The following is a 27,698-nucleotide window of genomic DNA, read 5'->3' as shown; positions in this document are numbered from 1 at the left end:
TGTTTATGCATAAGGCATGTTGTTTTTCTTCTCTAAGGGTATATATTCATTTTAGATAATATAACATTTCAACAATCTGAATGCAAGATTATAAATTTATAGTTGTTTCTCTTGTAAGGTGTATCCAGTTCACGGGTTCATCCATTACTTGTGGGATATTCTCCTTCCCAACAGGAAGTTGCAAGAGGACACCCACAGCAGAGCTGTCTATATAGCTCCTCCCCTAACTGCCACCCCCAGTCATTCTCTTGCAACTCTCGACAAGAAAGGAAGTATCAAGAGATATGTGGTGACTTAGTGTAGTTTTACCTTCAATCAAGAGTTTATTTTTAAACGGTACCGGCGTTGTACTGTTTTACTCTCAGGCAGAAATTAGAAGAAGAATTCTGCCTGGAGGTTTGATGATCTTAGCGGTTTGTAACTAAGGTCCATTGCTGTTCTCACACATAACTGAAGAATATGGGAAAACTTCAGTTGGGGAACTGTCTGCGGATTACCTGCTTTGAGGTATGTTCAGTATTTTTGTTTCTAGACAGATGAATAAGTTCTAGAAAATGCTGACAGAGCCTTGTGTATATGAGGTAAGCCTGATGCAGTGATTTAACAGCGACTGGAATCATTCTTACAAAACAGGGTAATACTCATGTTAATATTCATATTACTTAGTGACAAAACGTTTACATGATTTCATAAATAGGACTTTTTTTCTCTGAGGGAGATAAGTCTTTATTTGGGGCCTAGTTTCCACATGGCTAGTCAGATACTCCTAGGAGTATTTTCTTAAGGCCCCTCTGACATCTAGTACATGGTGGGAGGGGCCTATTTTAGCGCTCTAACTGCACAGTTTTAATTCAGATTGAGACATCCAGCTTCCCTAGAGGAGTCCTCTAGCATCTGGGGACCATTTCAAAGGGGTTATTTCTGCACAAAATTGTATTTGAGGGCAGGTAGGAGCCTCAGCAAAGCTGTGGCAAGGTGCTCAATTGACTTTCAATATTTTTTTTAATATTTTTCAATCCGGTTTGGGGCCTAAGGGGTTAATCATCCATTTGCAAGTGGGTGCAATGTTGCTTTAGTCCCTTACACACACTGTAAAAATTTCAAAGACTTTACTGTATTTTTAAATTCCAATAATTTTTTATTAATTTTCAATTTTTCACAACAATACAACAATTAGAAAAATACACTTCACAAAAACAACAGAATACACCTGAGGTAAGTGGCAATCATAGAGGTAGTATCTCAAGATACTCCACATCTTTTATAGTTCAAGATCATTATGCCACCACATGTTCATCTTCTATCTATAATGTTCTACCTCTGGAGGTTAGGGGGAAAGTAATAGAATAAGGGAAGAGTTGAAGAGGGTGGGAAAAAGGAGAGAATAAGAGGGAAAGAGGAAAAAGGTAAGGAGAAGAGGGAGTAGAAAAGAAGAACTAAAGAAGGGAATTCAGTGCAGGAAGGATTTCAGGCAACGTTCCCGAAAGAAAGCCAGACCTTACTGGTGTCTATCTATTCTGGTTATAGGCTAATCTAGAGCAGAGAGACCGTGTTCCCAGATAAAAAGTATGTCGTTAATAAAATCGTGTTTACCGATATAGTTATAGTGATATTTTTCTAGTGTTATAATATGTTCCATCTCAGCTAGCCACTGTGTTTGGGTGGGGGTGTCTTGACTCTTCCACAATCGAGGAATTAATCTTTTTGCGCTTGTCAGCATCAACTGAAGAAGTTTTGTGCGATAGATACAGTGTATTGGTGGGAGGATGTTGAGCAAAATATGTTTACTACTGAGAGTGATACTTGTTCCTAATATTTTATTAATACATCTTTCTATACGTGACCAGAATTCCACTAGGAGTGGGCAGTCCCACCATATATGAGTCAAGCTGCCTATCCCACCGCAGCGTCTCCAGCATGCTGAGGAAGCTGTAGGAAAAATGTATCTAAGACGCTGCGGTGTCAGATACCAGCGAGAGAGTATTTTATAGTTCAACTCGGATAGGAGCACCGAGGTTGAAGCAGAATGTGTATTTTTAAAACTAGTTTTCCAGTCCTCATCCGTGATCCCCTCTAACCCCTCAGTCTCCCACTTCTTCAGAAAAGTGGGACTTCGGTCAGGAAAAGAACCTCTCAGTAGTCTGTATGTCAAAGAGAGAAGTGATCTTTTATAATCGGGATTAATACATATCTTTTCGAATACAGTTAGTGATCTAAATATGTGAACTTTGTGTGTGTTGTTACAAAGCGCGTGTCTTATCTGTAGGTATGAGTACCAACTATGGAAGGGTGCCCCCAGCTCATCGTTTAACTCAGTCCTGTCCCTAAACTTTCCTGACTCCAGTAAAAGATATATTGGCAAGTTACATAGGTGTTTCTCAGAGTTCCATTGGTTAAACGAGACCTTTTCTAAGAATAGCCGGTTACCTAATAAGGGAGTGAGGGGTGAAATTGGGGTGGAGATTCCTGTGTTATGGGCCAGAACCGAATCCCAGATTTCTAGAGTGGCCCTGACATAAGCATTCTGGTATGCCCGTGGTGGTCTATGATTTTTAGGCAACCATGCTATATCTCTCATTTGGGTCGTTCCTATAAGGGAACTTTCGACCTGTACCCATAGGTCTGATTGTTGAGTGTGTCCAGGAGATCACTTTGGACAAGTGTACCGCCTTGTAGTAGTTTAAAAGGTTTGGCACACTAAGACCACCATCCTCTTTTTGCATATATAGCGTGTGTTGGGAAACTCTAGGTTTTTTATAGGACCATATGAATGAGTTGATCTTTTTCTGTTGCGTCCTTAGGTATGAGATAGGCAGGGCCATCGGCAATGTCCAGAAGAGAAATAGATATTTAGGTATTATCATCATTTTAGTAGTGTTCACCCGCCCAAACCAGGAAAGATGTCCCTGCCTATGCCAACCCTCCAAGAGGTTTTTGATTGTTTTTTGTAGGCTGATATAATTACACCGAAATAGGTCTTTGTTGTTCTGAGGTAGAGTTAAGCCTAAGTATTTGAGCTTGTCTGTGACCCGAAATGGCGTGTGTTTCTGTACAAAGTCAATATCCTGTTGTGGAAGATTCAATAACATTATGCCTGACTTTTCCATATTTATAAAGAAGTTAGAGACCTGCCCATAATCCTCCAGGGTTTTTATCAGAGCGGGGAGGGTAGTAGAGGGTGACTGGAGAGTGAAAATCACATCATCCGCAAACAGTAAGCACTTTTGTTTTACTTGATTATATTTCAAGCCTAGAATATCTTTGTTTTCTCTAATTTTTATTGCTAGGATCTCAATGGTTATTGCAAACAGTAAAGGCGACAGGGGGCAACCCTGGCGGGTTCCATTCGTTATTTGAAAAGGCTGTGAAAGAGTTCCATTCACTCGGACTCTTGCTTGGGGGTTTGAGTACAGTGCCTGGATTCTAGCTATAAAAGCTTCAGAGAAGCCAAACTTCGACAGAGCCCTCCACATAAAATGCCAGCTGACCCTGTCGAAAGCCTTCTCAGCGTCAGATGACAGAAGCGCCAGAGGGGACTTGTTATCGTTTGTATACTGCAGAGATTGCAACACTCTCTAATTGTGTTGTCCTTTGCCTCTCTGCCCTTAACAAAGCCAACTTGGTCCAGATGTATGATCTTAGGAAGAATTGCATTAAGGCGGTTAGAGAGAATTTTTGCATAAATCTTTATGTCGGTATTTAGGAATGAAATGGGTCTATAATTATTACCCGCCAGGGTCCCCACCCTGTCTGCCTTCGGTATCACTGTGATCGTGGCTTCCAGTAAGGAGGTAGAGAATGTCTCTCCGTTATCTACTGATGTGAATAGTGCGTGTAGTGGGGAGCAGAGTTGGGCTTGGAATAATTGTTAAAATTTGGCAGGTAACCCATCTGGTCCAGGGGATTTACCGTTTGGGAGTGCCTTAATAGTATTCACTATATCTTGGGTTGTTATTGGGGCGTCTAGAGCCTGGCAATCTTCCTCCGAGATACAAGGGGTCTCTAGAGAAGCGAGATAGTGTGTAATATTTTTAGTAGTCTCCTGAGTGATATTGGGGTTAAGATTATATAGCTTAGTGTATTAAGAAACAAACGTGTCTGCTATTTCTTCGTGTTTGCTGACCGATCCCCTGGAGGGATGTATGATAGTCCTAATAAACGAATTAAGTTGTCTTCTTTTAAGGGATCTTGCTAACAAGCGTCCTACCTTATTACTTTCTGCGAAAAACTTGGCTTTGGTTGTTAGCGCCCTCAAATGGGCTTTTTGGGTTAGATAATTGTTAAGACCGTCACGTGCTAGCTTAAGATCAGTGAGCTTTTGGTCTGAAGTCGGGTCTGCCTTGTGTGCTTTATCTGCTGTGTTCAAGGTGTCGGTCAGTGAGGTGAATTGAGCTTTCCTCATTTTCCGTATTCTAGCAGTATATTTTATTAAGTGTCCTCTTATGAAGCATTTATACGCCTCCCAATTGTTACCTACAGATGTGTCATCTGGTTTGTTGTGTAGGAAAAACTCCTTGGTTGCTTTAGTTACTTCTTTTATTGTTTCTTGATTTGTCAGAATTGTCTCATCTAACCTCCAAGTCAGTGTGTTTTTCTGTCTGGTTGGCCAGAGAAAGGTGGAAACGACCATACTATGATCTGACCAAGGTGTGTGTGATATGATAGACTGGGTCAGGCTAGTTAAGAGTGTTTGACTACACATGATATAGTCTAGTCTGGAGTAGGAATGTTGGGGGTGAGAAAAAAAGTGTAGTCTTTCTGTGTTGGGTGTGCGACTCTCCAGGTGTCAAATAGTGAGATGGAGTGTATGACTTCGCAGTTAGCTTTCAGGGCCTTGTTACTAAGATATGATTTCCCTGTGGAGTTGTCTAGAGAAGGGTGCATGGTAAAGTTGAAGTCCCCCCCATTATAATTGGGCCTTTGGAGACGTCTAGAATAGTATTGGTAACCGATTTGAAAAAATGGGGAGTGGGCCGATTCGGGGCATATATATTGACAAAGGTGACCAAGTTACCATAATATAGCCCTACAAGGATCAAGAGTCTTCCCTCTTTATCGGTATATTTCTGTGTCAATTCAAAGGGGGTGCCCCGTTTGAATGAAATACATACCCCATTATGCCTACTTGTACTTGAGCTGAGGAAGTGTTTATCAAAGTGTCGTGTGGCTAACTGAGGTTCATTCCTTTTCTTAAAGTGAGTCTCTTGCAACATAATTACATCAATGCCCTTTTTAAAAAAATCAAAATAAGCAATGGAGCGTTTGCCTGCTGATAAGAAACCCTTCACATTCTGGCTTGCTACTCTTATTGTATTCATCTTCAACCCTAGTTTTAGCTAGAGAAAACGCTAGGTTAGTAATTTAACTTGTTGGCCAAGTAGGCTAGTAGCCTAAAGAAAGAGAGATAGACAAAGGTGAGGAAGGGAGAGAAGAAAAGAAATAGCAGGGGGTAGAGTGAACTGTTACCTTTTAGATAGAACAAATCTCGTCGTATTGTTAAGAGTTACAGCAAACAGTATTTTAATTAACAAATACAATGCAAATTTTTTAAATCTTGAAAAACTTTCAACAAATGAGGCAGAATAACAGACCGGGTAGCTACGTACGTTGCTGCCAATGTTTTCAGCTGTTAATTAGCTTAGCCATAGACTTCTATGCTATTCAACATATCATATAAGATACCATCTCACTAGTTTTACCCTAGTTTTAATCCGAGACACCCATGCGCAACTGGCACTATGAGCATTATCAACCCTGAAAATCAAACTTTTTTTTTTTTTTTAGTAAACTCCCTTGTTACTTATGAAAACTCCCCCTTCCGCTAACTCAGTCAATGAGCTTCCAATATATCCCAATCGTGTATTTTCATAATTCTTTGCCGTTTTATGTAATAAAAAATATTTGACTGATCTGTTTGTTTACTTACGCTAGATCAGTGACTTTTCAAGTACCCTAACCTCTTGTCACAACAATTACTATATTGTATTTTAGATTTGTCTATATTGGGGGTAATTATTTTGAGATTGTTACCATGGGGAATATTTCTCATTTATCTCCGGGAGCCCTTATGTACTTTTCAAATCCCATATATTAGTTAATGCCTTGAAACATGAACATTAAAAAAAACAACCTAAACTATTAAAACATGCATATTACACGTAGTATATAGCAAACTTCCAATGTATAATCACTGTTTTCATTTAACATTTGTTCAGTATGAATGAACCCAAAACCGGAACAGTAAAACTTAATAAATAATATACTTGCCCAACTTCATCAGTCATTGTCTTCACTCGATCTTTCTTCATACAAGTATGAAGATTTCTAATGTCAGCTCATCAGCCTAAGGAATAAGCGTGAGCGGACATTAGGGCATATACAATAAACAGGAGTCTCTGACAAACAAAGCAACATATCTAGTTCAACCTGGTTGTATTGAGTCAGTGTTCACTGTGCTGACTTGTTTCCTTTTGAGTTGGGTATTGGTATTGATAGGCCAGGCTTTCCTCTGGGGCTAATTGATCCAGCAAGGTATTTTGAGACGGCAGCTCTGCGTCCGGTGTGGGTGGAGGAATTCCTGCCGTAGTGCAAAATTTGCCAATCTCAGATATGGATCTACATTCAAATCTGTTGCCATTTCTAGAGGTGATCACTGAAGTGGGAAAACCCCATCTATATGGAATGTTTAACCGTCTCAGGTGAAGGGTTAAGATTGAAAAGTCTCTTCGTTTTTGAAGTGTCCTCGAGGAAAGGTCCTGGAAGATCTGTATTCGGTATCCTTGATACATCACTGCTTGTTTCTTTCTAGCCAAATTGTAGATGTCCTCTCTTTGTGGTTAGCTTTGAAATCTGACAATAATGTCCCTTGGCGGTGAATCGGCATCAGGTTTTGGACGAAGGGCCCTGTGTGCTCTGTCTAGGGCCACATCTGTTAACATCATGCCCTCCTCTCCGCTAGCCATTTCTGAGAATTGACCCTTTAGGAATTCCTTTATTTCGTTGTTTTGTACTGTTTCAGGGATCCCTCGAAATCGTAGATTATTTCGTCTGGTACGATTTTCGAGTTCGTCCAACTTCTCTTCCAGATCTGCATAATAATGGTGTTGTAGTGATACCTTGGAAGAGAGATCTGCCATTTTTTGAGAAAAAACAAACTCATGTTCCTCCAGTGAATTGACTCTGCGGCTGAGGTCTGATATATCCTTTTTTAGTTCAGCGCATTCACTTTTAATGCATGTCTTGACTTGATCTATTAGCGCCTCCATGGCTCTGTAAGTGATAGGTGGTTCATCTATTGAATCGTTAGCTTCTGGCGACGTGCACTTGGAGTCTTCAGAATCATCCTCTTTGTCTTCTGAGACTGGAGGGTGAAGGAGGGTGGATGCGTTTTTATGTTTATTCTTTTCCGCCTGTTTAAAGAAGGCATTCACAGACTCCTGAGATTTTTGGGGTGTTTTTTGAGGCTTGTCTGCTTTTCCTGCCCTTTTCTGCGACATTGTGTAATGTTTATGTGATGGTATGGCAGGGGTGACTTTGTAGCGTGTTAAATGAGCCCTAGACCCCCGGGGCTTTGCTCTCACAGAGCGATCACGGGCAAAGGAGGGTGGGTATGACCCGCTGACACACGGGACAGCGGGAAAGGGGAGGGGGAATAGGGCTGTGTTTATTATATTGTTAGGAAGTTCTCCGTGTCCAAGACCCAAAAGCCAAGAGGTGAACCCAATTTTCTTCTATCGTGGGGTGCAATTAAAGATCTATTGTAGAAGTTTTTAGCGGCCAAAGTCTCTCTAGTATAAGATTATAACAACCCTAGACCTAAGTACAGATGGTGGAATACAGCAAGACAGTCTAGACGTTATTCGATCTCCTGGTCTATTATCTAGAACTATGAGATGTAGGAAAGCTAATTGGGGAGGGTATAGAAAATTCACCTCTGTAATAAGGCATCCAAAGTAGTCTGACCGCTTTATAATATTGGAGAAGTCAGAGTTTCAGTCTCTTTATAAATGCTTCACTGACCGTTCAGAATTTATTTTGCTTTCATTTCAGTGTAGCTGCGTCACTGATCTTTTCATGGGTATCGAAACCAATGTCTAGCACTATACAGTAGTCAGATTCGCTATACAGATTATTATAGGCCTGTGGTGTAGTTCATAAGTACCTTGCATGAGAAAAGTTAAAACAAGCCAGGTACTAGAAAGCCCCTTTCTCAGAAGTTAAAAGCTCCTTGGTTTTATAGTGCAATTATGAATCCTGATAGCCCAGCAGAGAGGTACACACATTGCTTCTCATCTATACCCATATTCTCACATAAGTCTCTGCTTGGCCCGTACAAATAGAGTTGGAGCCGCCTCTGTTCCCTTACTGGGATAAAATGAATGCTGGCTTCAAAGGCAGTTTCATAGCATTCTTACCGTTAATCAATTTCTCTCACCCATCAGAGCGGTGCGCTGGTTCACCGGGGCATCTGCAAGCTGTCCTGCGTTGGAGATAAGCCTGGCTGGTGCTCGATCATCAAGTCAGTGAGGGCTTTAGATAGATATCGCCCCTGTCATCTCGCCGAACTCTGAGTAGCTGGTGTGTCACCCCTGCCTTGCGACAGTCGAACTCCCAGATAGCGCCTTGCAGATTGTAGGCCTCCGTTTATGCCGACAATCAGTCAGTGCTCCGGGGGGATAAAAAACGTAACAAGTGGTATCTTTGTGATCCGGATTGTCTCCCCCATCGAACTACAGCCTCAGGATCTCAACAAGACTGAATAGGTTAGTTGTAATCTGTATAGCTCCCGGTCTGTCGGAAGAGCTTTAGCTTGTAGCGGCCATCTTAGAAGACCGCACGCTCCGCCCCGACTTTACTGTATTTTTACACTGTTTTGCAGTTTAAGTGCTAGTTTTTTTTCTCTTAAAGGCACAGTAACGTTTTTGTTTAATTGCTGTTTCACCTTTAATTAAATGTTTTCCAAGCTTGCTTGTCTCATTACTAGTCTGTTAAACATGTCTGACATAGAGGAAACTCCTTGTTCAATATTTTTGGAAGCCATGGTGGAACCCCCTCTTAGAATGTGTACCAAATGTACTGAAATTTCTATAAACTATAAAGACCATATTATGGCGCTTAAAGATTTATCTCCAGGGGATTCCCTGACTGAAAAGAGGGAGATTATGCCATCTAACTCTCCCCATGTGTCAGAACCTATAACTCCCGCTCAAGTGACGCCAAGTGCATCTAGCGCGTCTAATTCTTTTACCTTACAGGACATGGCGGCAGTTATGAATGCTACCCTCTCAGAGGTATTCTCCAAACTGCCAGGGCTACAAGGAAAGCGAGACAGCTCTTGGGCTAGAACTAATCCAGAGCTTTCTGACGCTTTAATGCCTGTGTCCGATATACCCTCACAATGCTCAGAAGCCGAGGCAGGTGAGCATTTATCTGTGGGTGACATTTCAGACTCAGGGAAGGCGTTACTTCAGTCTGATTCTGAAATGACAGCGTTTAAATTTAAGCTTGAACACCTCCGCTTATTGCTTAGGGAGGTTTTAGCGACTCTGAATGATTGTGACCCCATTGTGGTTCCAGAGAAATTGTGTAAAACGGACAAATACTTTGCAGTGCCTGTTTACACTGATGTTTTTCCAGTCCCTAAGAGGTTTTCGGAAATTATTACTAAGGAATGGGATAGACCAGGTGTGCCGTTCTCTCCCCCTCCTGCTTTCAAAAAGATGTTTCCCATAGATGCCACCATACGGGACTCGTGGCAGACGGTTCCTAAGGTGGAGGGAGCAGTCTCTACCCTAGCTAAGCGTACAACTATCCCCGTCGAGGACAGTTGTGCTTTCCTAGATCCTATGGATAAAAAATTGGAGGGCCTCCTTAAGAAAATTTTTATACATCAAGGTTTTATTCTCCAGCCTCTTGCATGCATTGCCCCAGTTACTGCTGCAGCGGCTTTTTGGTTTGAGCCTCTTGAGGAGGCTCTACAGGTGGAGACCCCGTTAGACGATATTCTAGACAGGATTAAAGCTCTTAAGTTAGCTAACTCCTTTATTTCTGACGCCATTTTTCATTTAGCCAAGCTAACGGCTAAGAATTCAGGTTTTGCCATTTTGGCGCGAAGGGCGCTATGGCTTAAGTTCTGGTCAGCAGACGTTACTTCAAAGTCTAAGCTTCTTAACATCCCCTTCAAGGGACAGACCCTATTCGGGCCCGGTCTGAAGGAGATCATTTCTGATATTATTACTGGAGGAAAAGGTCACACCCTTCCTCAGGATAGGTCCAATAAGTTAAGGACCAAACAGAATAATTTTCGTTCCTTTCGAAACTTCAAGAGTGGCGCCGCTTCAGTTTCCTCTAATGCAAAACAAGAGGGAAATCTCGCCCAGTCCAAACAAGTCTGGAGACCTAACCAGGCTTGGAACAAGGGGAAGCAGGCCAAGAAACCTGTGGCTGCCTCTAAGACAGCATGAAGGAGTAGCCCCCGATCCGGGACCGGATCTAGTGGGGGGCAGACTTTCTCTCTTCGCCCAGGCTTGGGCAAGAGATGTCCAGGATCCCTGGGCATTAGAGATTGTTTCCCAGGGATATCGTCTGGACTTCAAAGTTGCATCTCCAAAGGGGAGATTTCATATCTCACAATTATCTGTAAACCAGATAAAGAGAAAAGCATTCTTATGTTGCGTTCAAGACCTACTGGTTATGGGAGTGATCCACCCAGTTCCAAGGGAGGAACAGGGGCAGGGCTTCTATTCAAATCTGTTTAAAGTTCCCAAAAAAGAGGGAACTTTCAGACCAATCTTGGATCTCAAGATCCTTAACAAATTTCTCAGGGTCCCATCCTTCAAGATGGAGACTATACGAACCATCCTCCCTATGATCCAGGAGGGTCAATATATGACTACCGTGGACTTAAAGGATGCTTATCTCCACATTCCGATTCACAGAGATCATCATCAGTTCCTCAGGTTCGCCTTCCTAGACAGGCATTACCATTTTGTGGCTCTTCCCTTCGGGTTAGCGACGGCACCAAGAATCTTGACAAAGGTTCTAGGGTCCCTACTGGCGGTTCTAAGGCCACGGCGGTGGCTCCTTACCTAGACGACATTCTGATACAGGCGTCGACTTTTAAAATTGCCAAGTCCCATATGGACATTGTTCTGGCCTTTCTGAGGTCTCACGGGTGGAAGGTGAACGAAGAAAAGAGTTCTCTCTCCCCTCTCACAAGAGTTTCCTTCCTAGGAACACTGATAGATTTAGTAGAAATTAACATTTTTCTGACAGAGGTCAGGTTATCAAAGCTTTTAACTTCCTGCCGTGCTCTTCATTCCACTTCTCGGCCGTCAGTGGCTCAGTGTATGGAAGTAATCGGCCTAATGGTAGCGGCAATGGACATAGTTCCGTGTGCCTGCCTACATCTCAGACCACTGCAACTTTGCATGCTCAATCAGTGGAATGGGGATTACACAGATTTATCCCCTCTGCTAAATCTGGATCAAGAAACCAGGGATTCTCTTCTCTGGTGGTTATCTCGGGTCCATCTGTCCAGGGGAATGAGTTTCCGCAGGCCAGAGTGGACTATAGTGACGACAGATGCCAGCTTTCTGGACTGCGGCGCAGTCTGGAACTCCCTGAAGGCTCAGGGTTCGTGGACTCAGGAGGAAACCCTCCTTCCGATAAACATTCTGGAACTGAGAGCGATATTCAATGCTCTTCAGACTTGGCCTCAACTAGCTGCGGTCAGGTTCATCAGATTTCAGTCGGGCAATATAACGACTGTAGCCTATATCAACCATCCGTGGGGAACAAGAAGCCCCCTGGCAATGTTGGTTTCAAAGATAATTCTATGGGCAGAGGTTCACTCTTGCCATCTCTCAGCTATCCATATCCCAGGAGTAGAGAACTGGGAGGCGGATTTTATAAGTCGGCAGACTTTTCATCCGGGGGAGTGGGAGCTCCATCTGGAGGTATTTGCCCAGCTGATTCAACTATGGGGCAAACCAGAGCTAGATCTGATGGCGTCTTGTCAGAACGCCAAGCTTCCTTGTTACGGGTCCAGGTCAAGGGATCCCCAGGCAGCGCTGATAGATGCTCTAGCAGTGCCCTGGTCCTTCAGCCTGGCTTATGTGTTCCCACCATTTCCTCTTCTCCCTCGTCTGATTGCCAAGATCAAGCAGGAGAGAGCTTCGGGGATTTTGATAGCACCTGCGTGGCCACGCAGGACTTGGTATGCAGATCTGGTGGACATGTCATCCCTTCCACCATGGACTCTGCCGCTGAGGCAGGACCTTCTACTCCAAGGTCCATTCAAACATCTAAATCTAAATTCTCTGCGGCTGACTGCTTGGAGATTGAACGCTTGATTTTATCAAAACGTGGTTTCTCCGAGTCGGTCATTGATACCTTAATTCAGGCTCGAAAGCCTGTCACCAGGAAAATCTATCATAAGATATGGTGTAAATATCTTCATTGGTGTGAATCCAAGAGTTACTCATGGAGTAAAGTCAGGATTCCTAGGATATTATCCTTTCTCCAAGAAGGATTGGAGAAGGGATTGTCAGCTAGTTCCTTAAAGGTACAGATTTCTGCTCTGTCTATTCTTCTGCACAAGCGTCTGGCAGATGTTCCGGATGTTCAGGCGTTTTGTCAGGCTTTAGTTGGAATCAAGCCTGTGTTTAAACCTTTTGCTCCGCCATGGAGTTTAAATTTAGTTCTTAAAGTTCTTCAAGGGGTTCCGTTTGAACCTCTTCATTCCATAAATATCAAGCTTTTATCTTGGAAAGTTCTGTTTTTGGTAGCTATCTCTTCAGCTCGAAGAGTTTCAGAGTTATCTGCCTTACAGTGTGATTCCCCTTATCTGATCTTCCATGCAGATAAGGTAGTTTTGCGTACCAAACCTGGGTTTCTTCCTAAGGTGGTATCTAATAAGAATATCAATCATGAGATTGTTGTCACTGTGTCCTAATCCTTCTTCAAAGAAGGTACGTCTATTACACAATCTTAACGTGGTTCGTGCTTTAAAGTTTTATTTACAAGCTTCTAAGGATTTTCGTCAAACATCTGCATTGTTTGTTGTCTACTCTGGACAGAGGAGAGTCCAAAAGGCTTCTGCATCTTCTCTTTCTTTTTGGCTGAGAAGCATAATCCGTTTAGCTTATGAGACTGCTTGCCAGCAGCCTCCTGAAAGAATTACATCTCATTCCACTAGAGCGGTAGCTTCCACATGGGCTTTTAAAAATGAGGCCTCTGTTGAACAGATTTGTAAGGCGGCGACATGGTCTTCGCTTCATACTTTTTCTAAATTCTACAAATTTGGTACTTTTGCTTCCTCGGAGGCTATTTTTGGGAGAAAGGTCTTGCAGGCAGTGGTGCCTTCCGTTTAAGTTCCTGCCTTGTCCCTCCCTTCATCAGTGTCCTAAAGCTTTGGTATTGGTATCCCACAAGTAATGGATGAACCTGTGGACTGGATACACCTTACAAGAGAAAACAAAATTTATGCTTACCTGATAAATTTCTTACTCTTGTGGTGTATCCAGTCCACGGCCCGCCCTGTCACTTTACAGTCACCACTGCACCCTATAGTTTCTCCTTTTTCTTTCTTGTCTTCGGTCGAATGACTGGGGGTGGCAGTTAGGGGAGGAGCTATATAGACAGCTCTGCTGTGGGTGTCCTCTTGCAACTTCCTATTGGGAAGGAGAATATCCCACAAGTAATGGATGAACCCGTGGACTGGATACACCACAAGATAAATAAATTTATCAGGTAAGCATAAATTTTGTTTTTTGTCGCTTCGAAAATATGAACATTTGATGTATTATTTTTTTTTTTCTCCCTGCAAGGTGTTAATTATGCAATCAGGATATTATGTTGAAGTTAAACAAGTACTGATGCAATAATATTTTCATGAGGTGCAATGTTCTTGTGTATATAGGTATACAAAGCATATGTATGTCCTTTTGTTTTTTTTCTGATTTGATTGCCTACTGGTATAGTGTATTCTGTTTAATGTTTGGCCTTGCAATGCATCATTTATGTATTCTTGGATACTTTGCTGAATATAAATAAACATTTAAAAAAAAAATTGCATGCTCTATCTGAATCATGAAAGAAAATATTTGGGTTCAGTGTCCCTTTAAATACAAAAACCAAAGGCTATTCTGAAAAATCTTTTCTATAAAAAATGAGAAGGAAAAGAAACGGTGTGTAAATATTCCTAAAAAGCATATTTCTATGTTGCTCCTCTAATCTGTTTTTGTAGCAGTACATACGGGACGGCAAACATTTAAGTTACAAAAATATCCGTACTCTTTAGGTTACTTTGTACATTTCACAAATTTTGTTACTAAGTAACAGAAAGTTTTTGTAAATCAACTCAGAAGGTTTGGCCCTTGTAGCCAATGGGGAAACAACCTGGCTAACAGAAATGATCACGCCCATGAAAGGTTAAACTCAATAAAGAGACAAAACAACCAATGGATAGTCCTGACGAGGCCCCGGCTTTTGCTCAGCATTGTGGGGCGAAACGTGCGTCAACTGACATCTTTGAAACATTACAGCAGTAACTGGTGATCCAGTAACGGTGTTCTAAACAAACTCTACCTGACCTGTGTCGGTCTCCTATGGAGCAAGGAGATACAACCGTTAAGAGGAGAAGAAGCTTATATGCTGTGCTTATACCGCCTTACATAGCTGCATTGAAATTTTGGAAGCCGGTCTCACTCTCATCAGTTGATCCTAACCTCCTTTACTAGTTTCAACCTTTAGCATGGCTTGTGTTCTAGAACAGCTTCCCTGATGTTTACTAGCTTCTCACTAAATGAATAAAAGAAAAAGTGCCACAAAAGAGGGAAGTGCTGCACATACTGATCCTACAAGTACATATTACAAGGTACTGGCATTGTAAACTGATTCTGTACCTTTCTGACTGAGTTTGTCAAGTTCTGCCTTGCAATTCTCAGGTTGCTTACCTGGTGTGTTTCTCACTACAATTTTGCACTAACTTGTCTGCCAAGTCTTTTTTCAAACTCTTGATCCTACAACTTCCTGAATTTGTTTTTGTTTGTACCCAAAAATCCATATTACAAATATTGTAATGTCGTGTTTTGAAGGACGTATGTGCTTTATAGAGACTTGTACTTTAGTGTAGTTTTTGTAAATTGAAAAATGCTACCAGTGATTGCGTAGGTGTTTTATTTGTATGTATAATAGTTTTTTTATTTTGAGAAGTTTCTATAATATATTGGTAAAAGACACAATGCTATCTTTAATAGTTTAATGTGGATATTTAGAGGGAAATTTAAAATGTTTTGTGATTTTTATTTTTTAAATAGATTCTAGTATTTCAATTAGATCACTAATATCTTGATATCTGGAACAAATAATAACTTATCTTTAAATCAACAGGTGTGATATTCAGTGTGATAAAATCATTCATTTATTTGAAAATATTGGAAAAATCTATCGTGGACAGACTGAAGAGTAAGTAATCATACTATTTCTTCTTGTTGATGTAATAAAACCCATTTTTTTTAAGTCTAATTTATATTTGTATGGTTTTACTTTTTAACTATTTAGTTCTTGAGATTCCAGTCCACTAGGCATAGGCAAAAACACCCCTACATACAAGATCTTTAATTCCTCCCCTTCTTCTTGAGTTCCTCAGTCAGGTTTTGGCCTCCAAAACTGAGTGATGTGAATTCAAAAGTGCTGATCTACACTTTGTTTAGAGGGGTTCTTTAACCAATCTGAGACCAATTTCCCCTTCAGCGTGCATAGGAAGGACAGAGGAGAAGACAAGTTTTCAGCCAGGCAGCTATTATCATCTCTCATTGTGGAAATGCCACCAGCCTTCCACGTGAAATGTGGGCTTGCCCACTAATTCTTTTGGTCTTCACTGTACTGTTCCTTGTCATCTTACCAGTTCCTTGGTACTGTGCTTAAACTTTAAATTGGCCTTCTACTAAAACTGCTGCTGAGGTGAGCACAGTAGACAAAGGTGTTAACAGGTAAATACAATTAACCTTTATAGCCTGCAGACTAATAGCATGAACATGTACACATGGCCCACCGTTCAAAACCTCAGATAAAGGTAAGTCCTTTAACAAAAAAATGTTTCCAAGTAATGTGTAAAAGTTTAATAAAAACTTTTATTAAAAGACCAAGATGAGGTTAAAATTTAAAAAGTACACACTGCAACCGGTTTCTCAGCCTCACAGACTGGCAGTATAATCTATGATCCCTATTTCTTCTGTTATGTGTGATCAGTCCACGGGTCATCATTACTTCTGGGATATAACTCCTCCCCAACAGGAAATGCAAGAGGATTCACCCAGCAGAGCTGCATATAGCTCCTCCCCTCTACGTCACTCCCAGTCATTCTCTTGCACCCAACGACTAGATAGGATGTGTGAGAGGACTATGGTGATTATACTTAGTTTTTATAACTTCAATCAAAAGTTTGTTATTTTACAATAGCACCGGAGCGTGTTATTGCCTCTCTGGCAGAGTTTGAAGAAGAATCTACCAGAGTTTTTACTATGATTTTAACCGGAGTAGTTAAGATCATATTGCTGTTTCTCGGCCATCTGAGGGAGGTAAAAGCTTCAGATCAGGGGACAGCGGGCAGATGAATCTGCATTGAGGTATGTAGCAGTTTTTATTTTCTGAATGGAATTGATGAGAAAATCCTGCCATACCGTTATAATGACATGTATGTATACTCTACACTTCAGTATTCTGGGGATGGTATTTCACCGGAATTACTCTGTTTAAAGTACATTAAACCTTTTAATAGGTATTTATCATGTTAAACGTTTTTGCTGGAATGTAGAATCGTTTGCATTTTCTGAGGTACTGAGTGAATAAATATTTGGGCATTATTTTTCCACTTGGCAGTTGCTTGTTTTAATTGTGACAGTTTCGTTTCTCTCTCACTGCTGTGTGTGAGGGGGAGGGGCCGTTTTTGGCGCTCTTTGCTACGCATCAAAAATTTCCAGTCAGTTACTCTTGTATTTCCTGCATGATCCGGTTCATCTCTAACAGAACTCAGGGGTCTTCAAACTTCTTTGGAGGGAGGTAGATTCTCTCAGCAGAGCTGTGAGACTTATATATTGACTGTGATTAAAAAACGTTGCTCTGTAATTTTTATGTTTCAAATTTAATTATTGTTACTTTACTAATGGGAACAAACCTTTGCTAAAAGTTGTGTTGTTTTTAAGGATTGATGCTATAACTGTTTTTCAGTTCATTATTTCAGCTGTCATTTAATCGTTTAGTGCTTCTTTGAGGCACAGTACGTTTTTGTTAAATAAGATTGTAACCAAGTTGCAAGTTTATTGCTAGTGTGTTAAACATGTCTGATTCAGAGGAAGATACCTGTGTCATTTGTTCCAATGCCAAGGTGGAGCCCAATAGAAATTTATGTACTAACTGTATTGATGCTACTTTAAATAAAAGCCAATCTGTACAAATTGAACAAATTTCACCAAACAGCGAGGGGAGAGTTATGCCGACTAACTCGCCTCACGTGTCAGTACCTGCATCTCCCGCCCGGGAGGTGCGTGATATTATGGCGCCTAGTACATCTGGGCGGCCATTACAGATAACATTACAAGATATGGCTACTGTTATGACTGAAGTTTTGGCTAAATTACCAGAACTAAGAGGCAAGCGTGATCACTCTGGGGTGAGAACAGAGTGCGCTGATAATACTAGGGCCATGTCTGATACTGCGTCACAGCTTGCAGAGCATGAGGACGGAGAGCTTCATTCTGTGGGTGACGGTTCTGATCCAAACAGATTGGATTCAGATATTTCAAATTTTAAATTTAAATTGGAAAACCTCCGTTTATTACTAGGGGAGGTTTTAGCGGCTCTTAATGATTGTAACACTGTTGCAATACCAGAGAAATTGTGTAGGTTGGATAAATACTTTGCGGTACCGGCGAGTACTGACGTTTTTCCTATACCTAAGAGACTAACTGAAATTGTTACTAAGGAGTGGGATAGACCCGGTGTGCCGTTCTCACCCCCTCCAATATTTAGAAAGATGTTTCCAATAGACGCCACCACACGGGACTTATGGCAAACGGTCCCTAAGGTGGAGGGAGCAGTTTCTACTTTAGCTAAGCGTACCACTATCCCGGTGGAGGATAGCTGTGCTTTTTCAGATCCAATGGATAAAAAATTAGAGGGTTACCTTAAGAAAATGTTTGTTCAACAAGGTTTTATATTGCAACCCCTTGCATGCATCGCGCCGATTACGGCTGCGGCAGCATTTTGGATTGAGTCTCTGGAAGAGAACCTTAGTTCAGCTACGCTGGACGACATTACGGACAGGCTTAGAGTCCTTAAACTAGCTAATTCATTCATTTCGGAGGCCGTAGTACATTTAACCAAACTTACGGCTAAGAACTCAGGATTCGCCATTCAGGCACGTAGGGCACTGTGGCTAAAATCCTGGTCAGCTGATGTAACTTCTAAGTCCAAATTACTTAATATACCTTTCAAGGGGCAAACTTTATTTGGGCCCGGTTTGAAAGAAATTATCGCTGACATTACAGGAGGTAAGGGCCACGCCCTGCCTCAAGACAAAGCCAAAGCTAAGGCTAGACAGTCTAATTTTCGTCCCTTTCGGAATTTCAAAGCAGGAGCAGCATCAACTTCCACTGCACCAAAACAGGAAGGAGCTGTTGCTCGTTACAGACAAGGCTGGAAACCTAACCAGTCCTGGAACAAGGGCAAGCAGGCCAGGAAACCTGCTGCTGCCCCAAAGACAGCATGAACCGAGGGCCCCCGATCCGGGACCGGATCTAGTGGGGGGCAGACTCTCTCTCTTCGCCCAGGCTTGGGCAAGAGATGTTCAGGATCCCTGGGCGCTAGAGATCATATCTCAGGGATACCTTCTAGACTTCAAATTCTCTCCCCCAAGAGGGAGATTTCATCTGTCAAGGTTGTCAACAAACCAGATAAAGAGAGAAGCGTTTCTACGCTGTGTACAAGATCTGTTATTAATGGGAGTGATCCATCCGGTTCCGCGGTCGGAACAAGGACAAGGGTTTTACTCAAACCTGTTTGTGGTTCCCAAAAAAGAGGGAACTTTCAGGCCAATCTTGGATTTAAAGATCCTAAACAAATTCCTAAGAGTTCCATCGTTCAAAATGGAAACTATTCGGACAATCTTACCCATGATCCAAAAGGGTCAGTACATGACCACAGTGGATTTAAAGGATGCTTACCTTCACATACCGATTCACAAAGATCATTACCGGTATCTAAGGTTTGCCTTCTTAGACAGGCATTACCAGTTTGTAGCTCTTCCATTCGGATTGGCTACGGCTCCAAGAATCTTCACAAAGGTTCTGGGTGCCCTTCTGGCGGTACTAAGACCGCGAGGAATTTCGGTAGCTCCGTACCTAGACGACATTCTGATACAAGCTTCAAGCTTTCAAACTGCCAAGTCTCATACAGAGTTAGTTCTGGCATTTCTAAGGTCGCATGGATGGAAAGTGAACGAAAAGAAGAGTTCTCTTTTTCCTCTCACAAGAGTTCCATTCTTGGGGACTCTTATAGATTCTGTAGAAATGAAGATTTATCTGACAGAAGACAGATTAACAAAGCTTCTAAATGCATGCCGTGTCCTTCATTCCATTCAACTCCCGTCAGTAGCTCAATGCATGGAGGTGATCGGCTTAATGGTAGCAGCAATGGACATAGTTCCCTTTGCACGTCTACATCTCAGACCGCTGCAATTGTGCATGCTGAGTCAGTGGAATGGGGATTACTCAGACTTGTCCCCTACTCTGAATCTGGATCAAGAGACCAGAAACTCTCTTCTATGGTGGCTTTCTCAGCCACATCTGTCCAGGGGGATGCCATTCAGCAGGCCGGACTGGACAATTGTAACAACAGACGCCAGCCTACTAGGTTGGGGCGCTGTCTGGAATTCTCTGAAGGCTCAGGGACAATGGAATCAGGAGGAAAGTCTCCTGCCAATAAACATTCTGGAATTGAGAGCAGTTCTCCATGCCCTTCTGGCTTGGCCCCAGTTAAAAACTCGGGGGTTCATCAGGTTTCAGTCGGACAACATCACGACTGTAGCTTACATCAACCATCAAGGAGGGACAAGAAGCTCCCTAGCAATGATGGAAGTATCAAAGATAATTCGCTGGGCAGAGTCTCACTCTTGCCACCTGTCAGCAATCCACATCCCGGGAGTGGAGAACTGGGAGGCGGATTTCTTGAGTCGCCAGACTTTTCATCCGGGGGAGTGGGAACTTCATCCGGAGGTCTTTGCCCAAATACTTCGACGTTGGGGCAAACCAGAGATAGATCTCATGGCGTCTCGCCAGAACGCCAAACTTCCTCGCTACGGGTCCAGATCCAGGGATCCGGGAGCGGTTCTGATAGATGCTTTGACAGCACCTTGGAACTTCGGGATGGCTTATGTGTTTCCACCCTTCCCGCTGCTTCCTCGATTGATTACCAAAATCAAACAGGAGAGAGCATCAGTGATTCTAATAGCGCCTGCATGGCCGCGCAGGACTTGGTATGCAGATCTAGTGGACATGTCATCCTGTCCGCCTTGGTCTCTACCTCTAAGACAGGACCTTCTGATACAGGGTCCATTCAAACATCAAAATCTAACTTCTCTGAAGCTGACTGCTTGGAAATTGAACGCTTGATTTTATCAAAACGTGGTTTTTCTGAGTCGGTTATTGATACCCTGATACAGGCTAGGAAGCCTGTTACCAGAAGGATTTACCATAAGATATGGCGTAAATACCTATACTGGTGCGAATCCAAAGGTTACTCCTGGAGTAAGGTTAGGATTCCTAGGATATTGTCCTTTCTACAAGAAGGTTTAGAAAAGGGTTTATCGGCTAGCTCATTAAAGGGACAGATCTCAGCTCTGTCCATCTTGTTACACAGGCGTCTGTCAGAAAATCCAGACGTCCAGGCCTTTTGTCAGGCTTTAGCTAGGATCAAGCCTGTGTTTAAAACTGTTGCTCCGCCATGGAGTTTAAACTTAGTTCTTAACGTTTTACAGGGTGTTCCGTTTGAACCCCTTCATTCCATTGATATAAAATTGTTATCTTGGAAAGTTCTGTTTTTAATGGCTATTTCCTCGGCTCGAAGAGTCTCTGAGTTATCAGCCTTACATTGTGATTCTCCTTATCTGATTTTTCACTCAGACAAGGTAGTTCTGCGTACTAAACCTGGGTTCTTACCTAAGGTAGTCACTAACAGGAATATCAATCAAGAGATTGTTGTTCCATCCTTGTGTCCAAATCCTTCTTCAAAGAAGGAACGTCTTCTACACAATCTGGATGTAGTTCGTGCCCTCAAGTTCTACTTGCAGGCAACTAAGGATTTTCGACAAACGTCTTCCCTGTTTGTCGTGTACTCTGGTCAGAGGAGAGGTCATAAGGCTTCGGCTACCTCTCTCTCCTTCTGGCTTCATAGCATAATTCGTTTAGCCTATGAGACTGCTGGACAGCAGCCTCCTGAAAGAATTACAGCTCATTCTACTAGAGCTGTGGCTTCCACTTGGGCCTTTAAGAATGAGGCCTCTGTTGAACAGATTTGCAAGGCTGCAACTTGGTCTTCGCTTCATACTTTTTCCAAATTTTACAAATTTGACACTTTTGCTTCTTCGGAGGCTATTTTTGGGAGAAAGGTTCTTCAGGCAGTGGTTCCTTCTGTATAATGAGCCTGCCTATCCCTCCCGTCATCCGTGTACTTTTGCTTTGGTATTGGTATCCCAGAAGTAATGATGACCCGTGGACTGATCACACATAACAGAAGAAAACATAATTTATGCTTACCTGATAAATTCCTTTCTTCTGTTGTGTGATCAGTCCACGGCCCGCCCTGTTTTAAGGCAGGTAAATATCTTTTAAATTATACTCCAGTCACCACTTCACCCTTGGTTTCTCCTTTCTCGTTGATTCTTGGTCGAATGACTGGGAGTGACGTAGAGGGGAGGAGCTATATGCAGCTCTGCTGGGTGAATCCTCTTGCATTTCCTGTTGGGGAGGAGTTATATCCCAGAAGTAATGATGACCCGTGGACTGATCACACAACAGAAGAAAGGAATTTATCAGGTAAGCATAAATTATGTTTTTTCCCTGCCAGTCCTCCTGTCTAAAATGCGCTGCCCTCCCGAGGTGAAATACAGATTTATCTGCCAATCACCTGGGTTGTAGAATGCCGTTCCTTGGGACATATGTGTTATTGTGCAGGCATTGGGCTTGTCTACTGGAAGCAATCTGCAGCCCAGTGGATGAAGGTGCTGACACGTAAGTAAAATGCACCTTCATTTTCCACTGACTATTAGTATCAACACGTAGACATTTTTACTGTAACCTCAGTTTTTTGGGTGAACCTTTCAGAACTGATGGAGGCAGTGAGAAACTCTGATCTTAAAAGAGCTTTTCTCAAATTTGGGGGATACATTATTTAACCCTTTCTTTTCTTTTATTTATTTGCTAGCTTTTACTGTTTTTTGTTTTTTTGTTTTTTTCCCCAGAGCTTACTTTTTAATATACCTCACCTGTATTCCCTTACAAGAAATTACGACTCTCTCATAAATATAAAAAGATGCACCGAGAACATCACAGATTATATTACGATTTCGTTTTGACAAGATACGGATGAAGGATCTGTTTGTCATTGAACAGTGTTACAATCAAAACATAAACATCCTAAGATAAAAAAACAGACGTTTAGATTCTTGCAGGGAAAACAGAGAAGTTTGGGAATGTTAAAGCATCTTTTTATTTAACAAAAGGGTTAGTAGGTCACAAGTCCTCTTAGTGATAAGTGGTGTGTTACATTTGATTATGGAAGAATTGTAATTGTGTGAGGGTTATAATAGGGATAAGGCTTCGGTATTAGACGTTTGAAGGATGATAGTTAAGTTATTCTGATTGAAAGTAAGTGTGAAGTTGGTTTATTGGCATTGTTTTGCTTGATTTATGTATTCTTCCCGAAGGAAACAGAGTAGTAGTAGTTAATGTTAGTTTTGTGTATAGTGTTTTTTTTTCTAACTGGAGCGAATGAGTGATTGTGTCTTTCTAGGTAGTGAGTGATGGAAGACTGTGTTTTCCAGTTCTTTGGTATCAGTCTTTTTGCCGAATTTATCATGATGGTTAAGAGTGCAAGTTTTAATTTGCATTTTATGTGAGAGAATTTGTTAAAAAGAGAACCAAATATCTCTAGCTTAAGAGACATGGACAGGGCTTTCTCAATTTCTGTTTTGATATCCAGAAGGCTTTGGCGATAGGACAGGTCCACCATAAATGAGTGGAGTACCTTCTGCTGTACAGCCTCTCCTGCATTCTGATGATAGTGTAGGGAAGATAGTATGTAGTCGGGATGGCGTGCAATACCATCTGTATAGAAATTTTACATTCTTCTCCATTATGTATATTGAGGATGAGGATTTAGTCATGGAGAAGATTTTTAGCCATTCTATGCAAGTTAGATTTTTTATCGATTTCCCATTTCTGTACATAGGAAGGGAGAGAAGTAGAATAGGATTGTAGTATTAATTGATATGGGAATGATAGGAGACCCTTGCTCAGTGTTTTGTGGCACCATATAGTTTCAAAGGTGGTTAGCTTGCAAGACAGTTAGGCCTTGTTGGGATGTTTCTTTCTAATGACACGGTGAGTCTACGGCTCATCTAATTACTATTGGGAATATCACTACTGCCCAGCAGGAGGCGACAAAGAGCATCACAGCAAAGCTGTTAAATTTCACCTCCCTTCGCTCCAACCCCAATCATTCTCTTTGCCTACGTTAGAGCAAGGAAGTGGTAAAGTTTAGGAGTTGGAATGAAGATTCTTCAAGCAAGATTTTATTATTTTTAAGCAGTTCAAGATTGTTCTGCTTGGTCCTAGGGTGTAGCTGTAGTCCATATCAGTCTCTTCAGTAGAGCAGTGGTGGCTTTCAAACCTAGTGAGCTGCCTTGCTGTCTGGCAGATCTCTGAGGTAAGTGCTGAGTTTATTTTTTCAGGGACAGGTAAAATTCGGCACTTTTATTACCATTAAAAAATGGGACACTATCATTTCTCCTATATGATTGGGGAAACAGATAAGGCAGTAATCGTAATAGCAGGAGCTGAGGAGTTTTAATGGAGGCTCATGTTTGGGTGGCTTTCACTTCTCCCGGCGGGTTGCTAAACATTTTGCCGACCGGGAGGTTATTTTTTTTTTAGACGCCCACGATGAGCAGAGCTAGCTGAGGCGGCAATTGCTTTTGCGTGCCTTTTCCCCTTCACTTCCTGTGAGCGGAGGGGTGACTAGGTCAGATATCAGTTTTCAGATGCAGGAAAAGCAGATGCTAAACGCCTAATACAGCGTTGTTAGGACCGGACAGCTTCTCTTTGTGCCTCAAGTCGAGTTCCGGATTCTTCTACTGAAGGAATACTATCCGGTGTCAGGAGAGTTTGTGACTGTTTTTTCTATTCCTTGCTGCAAAAAATAAAAAAGTTAATTTTTAATTTATAGAGACAGTAACTTTTTTTGTTTTAATTTTTATCTAAATTTAAGCCTATTTAGTTTTAATTTGTTTTATTGTGAGTAAGATGGACCAAGAGGCCCTGCAAAATGTTACTTGTTCTTTGTTTTGATTCTAATGTGCAACCACAATTCCCTTTCTGTTCCTCATGTATCGAGAGAACTTTGAATTACAGGGATAGACTTTTTTCTGAGCAAACATTGTCTAAGGTGGATGTTGTCCAGGAGTCTAATGACAATGTTCAATATATGCCGCAGCTTTCTCCTCAAGTGTCCCAAGTATCGCTCACACATGCAGTGCCCTGCGCCTCCTCTCTAACTCCGCCTGGAGTAACGTTACAAGACGTCGCTAGCCTCATGTCCTCTGCGGTATCTGATGCGTTGTCTGATGCAAGAGGAAATGTAAAGAATCGGTGAGTTAAGCTTCTGACATAGTCGTGGCTATCTCGAATGTTTCCTCCCAGAAATCTGAGGAGGAAGACACTTCGGTAGCATCTGAGGGTGAAATCTCAGACTCCTTCTGCTGATGCTGAAGTTGTATCCTTCAGGTTTAAGCTGGAACACCTCTGTGTGTTATTTAAGGAGGTTTTGTTTACCTTGGACGACAATCCTAAGAAGTTTAGCAAGCTAAACAAGTATTTTGAAGTACCTTCCATGGTGGAGGTTTTTCCTGTACCAGATCGGGCGACAGAGATTATTGCTAGGGAATGGGAGAGACAGAGTCTCCCTTTCTCTTCATCCCCTATTTTTAAGAAGATGTTTCCTATTGCTGACTCTATCAAGGAGTCTTGGCAGGCGGTCCCCAAGGTGGAAGGGGCAATTTCCACTTTAGCTACGAGGACCACTATTCTCATAGAGGATAGTTGTTCCTTCAAAGATCCTATGGATAAGAAGTTAGAGAGGTTACTCAAAAAGATGTATGTTCACCAGGGTTTATAATGGCAACCTGCGGTGTGTATTGCTACCGTCACTAGTGCGGCGGCATACTGGTTTTTTTACATACTGGTTTTATACGTATATCACAAGTAGCGAGTAGAAAATTGTCTTCCCAATCGATAGATGACAAAAGGTTAAGTACATTGGTAGAGTCCTTCAACTACAATGGTATTTCTTTCATGTAATTAGCAAGAGTCCATGAGCTAGTGACGTATGGGATATACATTCCTACCAGGAGGGGCAAAGTTTCCCAAACCTTAAAATGCCTATAAATACACCCCTCACCACACCCACAATTCAGTTTTACAAACTTTGCCTCCGATGGAGGTGGTGAAGTAAGTTTGTGCTAGATTCTACGTTGATATGCACTCCGCAGCAAGTTGGAGCCCGGTTTTCCTCTCAGCGTGCAGTGAATGTCAGAGGGATGTGAGGAGAGTATTGCCTATTTGAATGCAGTGATCTCCTTCTACGGGGTCTATTTCATAGGTTCTCTGTTATCGGTCGTAGAGATTCATCTCTTACCTCCCTTTTCAGATCGACGATATACTCTTATATATACCATTACCTCTGCTGATTCTAGTTTCAGTACTGGTTTGGCTTTCTACAAACATGTAGATGAGTGTCCTGGGGTAAGTAAATCTTATTTTTTGTGACACTCTAAGCTATGGTTGGGCACTTTGTTTATAAAGTTCTAAATATATGTATTCAAACATTTATTTGCCTTGACTCAGAATGTTCAACTTTCCTTATTTTTCAGACAGTCAGTTTCATATTTGGGATAATGCATTTGAATTAATCATTTTTTCTTACCTTCAAAAATTTGACTCTTTTTTCCCTGTGGGCTGTTAGGCTCGCGGGGGCTGAAAATGCTTCATTTTATTGCGTCATTCTTGACGCGGACTTTTTTGGCGCAAAAATTCTTTTCCGTTTCCGGCGTCATACGTGTCGCCGGAAGTTGCGTCATTTTTTGACGTTATTTTGCGCCAAAAATGTCGGCGTTCCGGATGTGGCGTCATTTTTGGCGCCAAAAGCATTTAGGCGCCAAATAATGTGGGCGTCTTATTTGGCGCTAAAAAATAAGGGCGTCGCTTTTGTCTCCACATTATTTAAGTCTTATTTTTTCATTGCTTCTGGTTGCTAGAAGCTTGTTCTTTGGCATTTTTTCCCATTCCTGAAACTGTCATTTAAGGAATTTGATCAATTTTGCTTTATATGTTGTTTTTTCTCTTACATATTGCAAGATGTCTCACGTTGCATCTGAGTCAGAAGATACTACAGGAAAATCGCGGTCTAGTGCTGGAGCTACCAAGCTAAGTGTATCTGCTATAATTTTTGGTATCTGTTTCTCCAGCTGTTGTTTGTATTGCATGTCATGACAAACATATTAATGCAGATAAAATTTCCTTTAGTACTGTTACATTACCTGTTGCTGTTCCGTCAACATCTAATTTTCAGAGTGTTCCTGATAAACATAAGAGATTTTTTTTTTTAAATCCATTAAGAAGGCTATGTCTGTTATTTCTCCTTCTAGTTTACATAAAAGTCTTTTAAAACTTCTCTTTTTTCAGATGAATTTTTAAATGAACATCATCATTCTGATACTGATAATGGTTCTTCTGGTTCAGAGGTTTCTGTCTCAGAGGTTGATGCTGATAAATCTTTGTATTTGTTCAAGATGGAATTTATTCGTTCTTTATTTAAAGAAGTATTAATTGCATTAGAAATAGAGGATTCTGGTCCTCTTGATACTAAATCTAAACGTTTAAAAAAGGTTTTTAAATCTCCTGTAGTTATTCCAGAAGTGTTTAATCTCCCTGATGCTATTTCTGAAGTAATTTCCAGGGAATGGAATAATTTGGGTAATTCTTTTACTCCTTCTAAACGTTTAAGCAATTATATCCTGTGCCATCTGACAGATTAGAGTTTTTTGGGACAAAATCCCTAAGGTTATGGGGTTGTCTCTACTCCTGCTATATGTGCTACTATTCCTACGGCAGATAGTACTTAATTTAAGGATCCTTTAGATAGGAAAATTGAATCCTTTCTAAGAAAAGCTTACTTATGTTCAGGTAATCTTCTTAGACCTGCTATATTTTTAGCGGATGTTGCTGCAGCTTCAACTTTTTGGTTAGAAGCTTTAGCGCAACAAGTAACAGATCATAATTTTATAGCATTATTATTATTCTATAACATGCTAATAATTTTATTGGTGATACCATCTTTTGATATCATTAGAGTTGATGTCAGGT

The sequence above is a fragment of the Bombina bombina genome, chromosome 3 (genome assembly GCF_027579735.1).
Source record: "Bombina bombina isolate aBomBom1 chromosome 3, aBomBom1.pri, whole genome shotgun sequence".
Taxonomy (NCBI): domain Eukaryota; kingdom Metazoa; phylum Chordata; class Amphibia; order Anura; family Bombinatoridae; genus Bombina; species Bombina bombina.
The sequence above is the reverse complement of the archived record's forward strand: the minus strand, read 5'-3'. Positions refer to the sequence as shown.